At 37.4% G+C, this 7,483-nt stretch overlaps 1 non-coding gene across 1 annotated transcript; it reads left to right on the top strand.

Annotated features, from left to right (window-relative positions):
- The first annotated feature begins 1,594 nt into the window (after positions 1–1,594).
- On the top strand, positions 1,595–1,696 carry LOC132220243 (U6 spliceosomal RNA). Its single transcript, XR_009449743.1, has one exon. It is a non-coding gene; the product is annotated as a U6 spliceosomal RNA (small nuclear RNA).
- Positions 1,697–7,483: the final 5,787 nt, after the last annotated feature.

Below are 7,483 nucleotides of genomic sequence, written 5' to 3'. Positions count from 1 at the left end.
TACCATGTCCCGAGGGCAATAGAAAATAAATGGGGGACATGTTCCCTAGTTCCAAGGACCTTTGAATCTTGTTGAAGAAGAAAAATAGTTCTCCCTAAGAGACCTGAAGCCAAAGATAAAGAATGAATATAAGGCTAATTGTGTTTCTACTGCTGTAGTTAAGCATTCTCCATGCCCTTGCTGATTAATGGAAAATCTTTATGTCTCCTTCAACTCTAAACAAATCTATATAAGTTCATAGCTAGCAATAGAGGTTGACCAGAAAACCTACTATTATTATGTCTAAAGAAATTTTAAAGTTTCCTCCTCAGCTATCTATACTAGTATAGTTTGCAGAAATAGGAATGGGATAGGAATACATCCCTATTTATCTTCCTTTAGCTTCTCCCTGTGTAGGGTCCAAATCCTATTCAGATGATTGGTTGCTTGGAGCCACATATCTACCTCCTCATCACCAGTGCAGACTATGGATTATGAAAGCATGAAAGGGTAAAGCTACATGGTTGGATATTGTGGAAATACTTAACTATGATCATCATTTTTAACAAGACTTTTAAGAGTAGCAGATATGTAGTATTGGGTATAATGATTTTACTGCAATAAAAATATATTTTGAAGTATAAGTATTTCCAAATTTTTAACATATCACTAATAATTTAATATTTTCAAGGTAACTTAGATGTTTCTGAATTTAAAAAATACAGTCCACAATATAAAAGTGTGCCAATACTTAGCAGTGATCTGTTCTGGATTTTGAATCCTACTACTGACTAATCATAAGATTACTTACTGGCTCTGTGCATTAATTTCCATCACTAAGACAGGGGTGATAATAGTGGTCACCTCACTGTGGTTGTTGGGAGGATTAAATGAGTCAGTATATGTAATGAGCTTAGAATAACACTTGGTATATAAACAGCACTTACTATTACATAGTTTTTTTGAAAATTTTTGAGACAATAGGGTCTTATCCATCAATAATTTTCATAAAGCTATGAAATATGGAACTAAATATATTTCATGTTAAAGGCAATTACTACCCTGTCCCTGACCTATAATTCTGAGTTATTATGTGAAAAAGTATTTATAATTATTCATCCTATTTTCTATGAAGATTTCAAAATTCCATTGATAACTCTGGGGTGGAGGGATGGAAATTGTGAGATAACATCAAATCGTTTTAGGCTGTAATCATCCCAGATGGAAACCATATCCAAAGGTTCAGTGTATTATTTGGAAGGAAAGATGTAGGGTGGTGCCACTTGCATCATACACCAGACCAGATTAAAGGTCTTGGAATTGTGGTTGTACACACCCTGTTTTGGGTTGTGAGAAGCCACTCCACCACCAAGGGCACATGGAACTTCCTCCAAAGTTCCATCTATGAAATGTGTAGACCCAATGAAATATCATGTGACAACAAATGATTATTAGTCACCAGCGTATGGAAGGTCCTCATTAAAAAAGATATTTTGAGTACATAATCTCTGACAGGTATTAGGCTAGATATAAGGCTACCAAATAGGGAAACAGCAGACGTCTAGCCAAATAAGTTCCCATTCGTGGAGGAAAGAGATAAGTAAAGAAATTCTAAGTGCTTTCTTTGGCAGCATATATACTAAAATTGGAATGATACAGAGAAGATTAGCATGGCCCCTAAGAAAATTTCCAAAATAGCACAATAATAGAAGCATGTAAAATTCACCATAATGAGACAAGGGAAGTGAGAATAGGGTGCTCTCAGGAAGAAGAACCAGAGCTGAGTCTTGGAGGACAAATGGAAGTTAATCATCCAATAAAATAGTGTCAAGAGAAGAGCACTCTAGTTAGAAAGAATAAAGGCCATAAAACTTAGTATGTTTGGGTAACTGTAAGTATTGCTGTTTATGTCTGGAACATACAATTTGAGATGCATGTTGGTGAGAGTTCAGGCTGGAGAGGGCTTTTTGTCTTGTATGTCTTGCTGAGGAGTTTAGACATTATTCTATGGATAATTAGGGCCCCTGAATAATTTTTGACAAAGCAGCAACACAATCTTATTTTTTATTTTAGAAATATCCCCCTTTCTGCAGTGTGGAAAATGGCTACAGGCAGGCAATAGGAGATTCTCATATAATTAAAATGATAAATAATGAGGGTCCACGTTTATGCCAGGTTGGAAATGGAGAGAGAGCTTGAATTAGACACAGACTCCAGTGATAAAACTTACAGGACTAAATCACCAATTAACTTGAAGTGTTGGATGAAAAAGCAGAAAATTATAAGTCAAAGAACATCACCATATTTCTGACCTAAGTAAACCTATTGGTGAACAGTGGTGCTGATAACTGCCATGGGGCATGGAGCTGAAGGTGATGGTCAGGTGAGTGAAGGGCAAGACCATTTCCAGAGTGCCCTCCCATTCCCCTATGTGTCACTGCAAACACTTATCCTGGTTATCCAGAATTCTTTCTTCTAGTTATGTTAAAAGTTAGTTCAGAAGAAGGGTAATAATAGGAGGAATAATTATAGATAAATTTCTATTATTTATCTTGACCTTAATTCAACTTGCAATAGAAATTGCTCATTCAGAGAGGATAAATGTAATTTTTAAAGCCCAGATAGGTCACATCTTAGAGAATAAGACTTTGATTTGTAAAGCATTGAATTAATAATGATAATCAATATTAAATTGACACCTACTATGTGTCAAACATTGTGTTAAGCTCTTCACAGACATCACTTCATTTAAGCCTTACAACAAACCTATGAGGCAAATGCCATTATTCTTTCCACTTTACAGATGGGGAAATGTGAGGCTTAGAGAGTTTTATCACTCACTATTAAGAAGTTGCCCAGGAATCAAAGTAAAGTCTTCCCTTTGTTGTGGAAAGAGCAGAGGATTGGGAATTCAGGAACCTGGTTTAGAGCCCTACTTTAGCTATTTATTGGCAGGGCAACAGCATGTCACCCTTTTTCATCTGTAAAAATATAAATGGAGGGATGGGAGGCAAGGGAGAGTTTAGAAAAGTTGAAATTAAAGACCCCGTGGCCCCTTTAAGCATTGACAATCTGTGTTTTTTGACTGTTCATAATAGAGTGTTCATTCTGGTAATGACTCTGAATTCAGAGGAATATGGTGACTGATCTGTACTATATACTAAGAGGACAGGCATGTCGCTGAAAGGAAGAGAGACCATTGTCCAATACATGTTATCACTGGTATAATTCATACACTCATTAAAGGCCCTTTCCTGGCTGTGCTTTTATTCTCCGCCTAAGGAATTATTTGGATTGTTGCCCTTTCTTTGTTAGGAAATGGAGTGAGAACAGTTTCTCTGGAGAAGGAAAATCTCTTCTCCCATAAACAGAAGGCTTCTTGGTCTCTGTTTGTTTTAAAACAATTCAGAAAGGGACTTTTTGTGAAGTGTTCTCTTGAATTTTGTCATCTTTTACCTCGCTGTCCAAATATGGTAGAATAACAGCTCTTCTAAGCAGGGACTTGGAGAACATGAAGATTTCCATGAGAACCACAGAAAGGGTCTTTTCAAGCTGCAGAGGGGGCAGAAAAGGGAGGGGTCATATTATCAGCAGTTGCTAATGTTGGTCTTGCACAATTGCTGGCTCATTTGGGTACAGAGAAGTTGTTGGGGCTTTGGGTAATTTCCTTAATTGGAGATTTTTAAAATGGCCCCTTGGATCATTTAAAGCTCTGTGATATTAGTCCTACCCCTGGGGTTTAGAATAAAAGTCACAAACATTGAAGTCATGCCCTGACCAATATACCAATATGGCTCAATTGGTTGGAGTGTCGTCCCGAACACTGAAAAGTTTTGGATTTGATCCCCAGTTGGGGCGTGTATGGGAAGCAATCAGAGAATGTTTCTCGACTCTCTCTCTCTCTCTCTCTCTCTCTCTCTCTCTCTCTCTCACACACACACACACACACACACACACACACACAATTCCCCTCTCTCTAAAATCAATAAGCGTGTCCTCAGGTGAGGATTAAAAAACAAAAACATTGAGGCCACAACACTAGCTCTGTTGTTTATTAGCTGTGTGGTCCCAGATAATATTCCTGAACCTCCATTTCTCATCTGTAAAATGGAAACCAAAAGCTTTATTTCACAGCGTGTTGTGAAGTTTAAATACAATAATATATATAAGCCACTTAGTCCAGTGCCTGTTTGAAGTCTGATAGATGAGAACTAATCACATTGTTTAAAATAGCAAAGTCTAGAAATCTGAGTTGACAGAAGTAATATTAATATCACAGTGTTCCCTGTTCTTTGGAAAAAACTTCTACAAATCATTTTCTTCCACCTTGCATGTTTAGCCTCCTTATAGCAAACATGAGTAACAACAGCAACAGATGCTGCATCAATAAGCAAACAGAATGGAAAATAATTAATGCAGTATGCTTGCATGCATGGAAGTTTCATCAGAAATTACAATGCCTTTGATATGAATTCTTCTAGAAGGCAATTTGAGCTTGGAATGGCTTTTGTTGCATTAGCTATTATTTTGTGTACACACTGGAATATCTGCTATCTAGGGCTGGCTGTTATTATTTGTGAAAAGCAGAAACAGGGAGAAAAGATATGAAACTGTGATGGATTAATGAGTGCCTGAAGCATGGACAGAATATTAATATACTATGTACAAAATTGGACTGACCCAGCTGAGCTCAGCTAATCAAAACTACCTGTATACACGAGGATGTTAATTTCCAGTGGAAAACTGGGAGGGATGCCAATAAATTCTGGGAAAAGGAAATAATATTATACAGATTCCTTCTCAGAGATCTTTGCTGTCCACAGAGCAACCCTTCCTGAAAAGACAATTATTTTCTTCTTTGGTTCATCTTTGAGGATTGCTTGAGCTAGGTCATTTGGCACCCAAAGACCACCACAAAGTTCAGAGAGGGTAGGAGGGGCCTTCCCTTTAAATTTCTGGTCAACCATTTAAATCTTCCAAAAGTTAGTTGACAATTACAAGGTTTGGGGCCTTCCAGTTATAATTGTATTGCAAAAATAATAGGAGAGGCAACAAGCAGAGGTTATGCTAACAGGCCCTGTTGGTTCAGCCTTTGAAGTCAGTTTCAATTGATTTTCATGTGAAATAAGTGGAGTAAAATGTTTCCATTTCAGGTTTCACATGTGACATTTAATGTACTGATGTTGTTTCTTGTAAATTTGTTTTAGGCAGTTATTTTATTTCCTCTGTGGAAATCAGAACTCCTCTGTTAAGCTAAGCAAAATAGGGGTTTGAGATGGCTTCTTTATTTCTATTGTTACATTTTTTTAAAATTAATTTAAGCACATGGTTTTAAAAATAAAAAAAATAGGTGCAGAGAGATAAAAGAATGTAAAATACCAATCTCACTTTCCTAGCATATCTTCCCAAAGATTCCCCTTTCAAATTTTTTCCCAAATGTTAGTAAAAAACTACAAATTTTATGTATAAACCCACTAAAGTGTACATTGTTTGTTACACATTTATAACATACTGTTCATTACTTTGATTTCTCATTTAACATATCTTGGAGACTTTTCGATATTATTACATACAGATCTACTGTATTCTTCTAACACCTGAAAATTATTCTGTTTTTTGGAAGTACCACAATGTAGCTAACCAGTTATTTCTGTATTTTGTTGTTGCAAATAATGCAGTAATGAACAGGGTAAATTCTTTGCATGGAATTTCTGAGAAAAGGGGTAAGTGAATTTTAAATTTTGACAAACATATTAAGTTCCAGCTAAGAGTATTTCAGAGTGCTTATTTTAGGCAGGTATTAAATTGTCTGTATCTGTGTGTTCTCCTCTATCACCTAGTTGAGGATGTGGTATCAGCCAATCTATAATAATAAAAGCATATATGCTAATTAGACCAGACATCCTTCCGGACGATCTTCTGGATGAAGCTGGGGCTGTGAGGGAAGCCCAGGTCCCGGGTGCCAGAGGGAAGCTGGTCCCAGCAGCCGGGGGAAAGGAAGGCCTACTCTCGCATGAATTTTGTGCATCGGGCCTCCAGTAGAAAAATAAATAAATGAAGGATAGAAACTTGGGATACAACAAAGGTGTTGTTTTAGCCAGGGTCCCAACAGGGAACAAAAGACACAGGCAGAATAGGATAACTGAAGAGTCATTTACAGAAGGACTATTTATAAAGATTCAGGTGGATATAGGGGAAACCCATGGAATCATGCAATAACCGTAGGCCAGTAAATAGTGGCTGTTGTCTCCATCCGTATGCCATAATGGAGAGAGGAGGGAGCAGCTATTGGACCTCAGAAGGAGTCATGTAGTGGAGTGGTAGCCTTAAGCTGAGGGCCAAGGTATCATAAGAGTTCAATGTTGCTGGGCTTTCCATTGGTTTAGCCAAGCAGAAGCCAGAACACATGCCCTTTGCTGGGGTCCATTCTGGTCAGCTTCCCAAGGCAAAGAGGAGGGTTGAAAAGGGTGAAGAGTGGCTCCCAAGGGGCAAAAAACTCAAATCACTTTAATGCAGGGATTACTTCTGTCATCGCTGATTTTAAGAAAAGAATGACCCATCAAAAACCAGATAAGAAGCTGGTTTTTAACACACATACAATTTTTAACACATGTATAAGAGCAAGGTCTATTTTCTTTGTCAAACATTATCTTGTTCATTATCTAATTATCCTATTTTGTAAGTTGTCTGAGAGAAAGGTCCATATCTAACTTATTCATCATAATTTCAGCAGAACCCAGAATAGTGCCTGACACAGATGAAGCATTTTACTAATTATTTAATAAATGTATGAATAAATAAATGCCAGAAAGAAATGTTTCCTATTTTTTAACTTGACATTCTATGTTAATATTTAAGACAATTTCCTCTTTTTTTGTTTTGTTTTGTTCATTCTCACCGGAGGATATTTTTCCATTGATTTTTAGAGAGAGTGGGAGGGAGAGGGAGAGACACAGAAAGAGAAACAACAATGTGAGATAGACACATTGATTGGTTACCTCCTGTACATGCCCCAATTGACCGGAATCGAACCCGGGACCCTTCAGTCCTCAAGCTGATGCTCTATTCACTGAACCAAGCCAGCCAGGGCCAATTTCTTCATTGTTAATGAATTATTCAGCATTGGTGGTGGGGATTTCCTCCTGGAGAATGTCAGCTCCAGTGCCTTTATGAGAGGTCAGCCCTAGAGGTGAAGTCATACTTAGCTCTGCTCTTTCAGTGGGTTCTCCTACCTAGTGATTCCCAAGGGGATGGGATTTACCTATATAGGGAGCATAACTGAGAAGAATTATAGATGTATAAATGGCATTCTCGGTGGCGGGAGGTTTCCATTCCTGCTCTCTCCAAAGTTCACTAAAACTCCAGCTTTAGTCATAAAAAAGTTGACAAATAAAATTTCATGTATTTAATTGTACAATGTGATGATTGGCTATATGGTTATCACAGACAAGTTAATGAACACATCCATCACTCCTATAGTTACCTGTTTTTTGTTGTTGTTTTA

This window comes from Myotis daubentonii, chromosome 17 (genome assembly GCF_963259705.1).
Source record: "Myotis daubentonii chromosome 17, mMyoDau2.1, whole genome shotgun sequence".
Classification (NCBI taxonomy): domain Eukaryota; kingdom Metazoa; phylum Chordata; class Mammalia; order Chiroptera; family Vespertilionidae; genus Myotis; species Myotis daubentonii.
The sequence above is the reverse complement of the archived record's forward strand: the minus strand, read 5'-3'. Positions and strand labels throughout refer to the sequence as shown.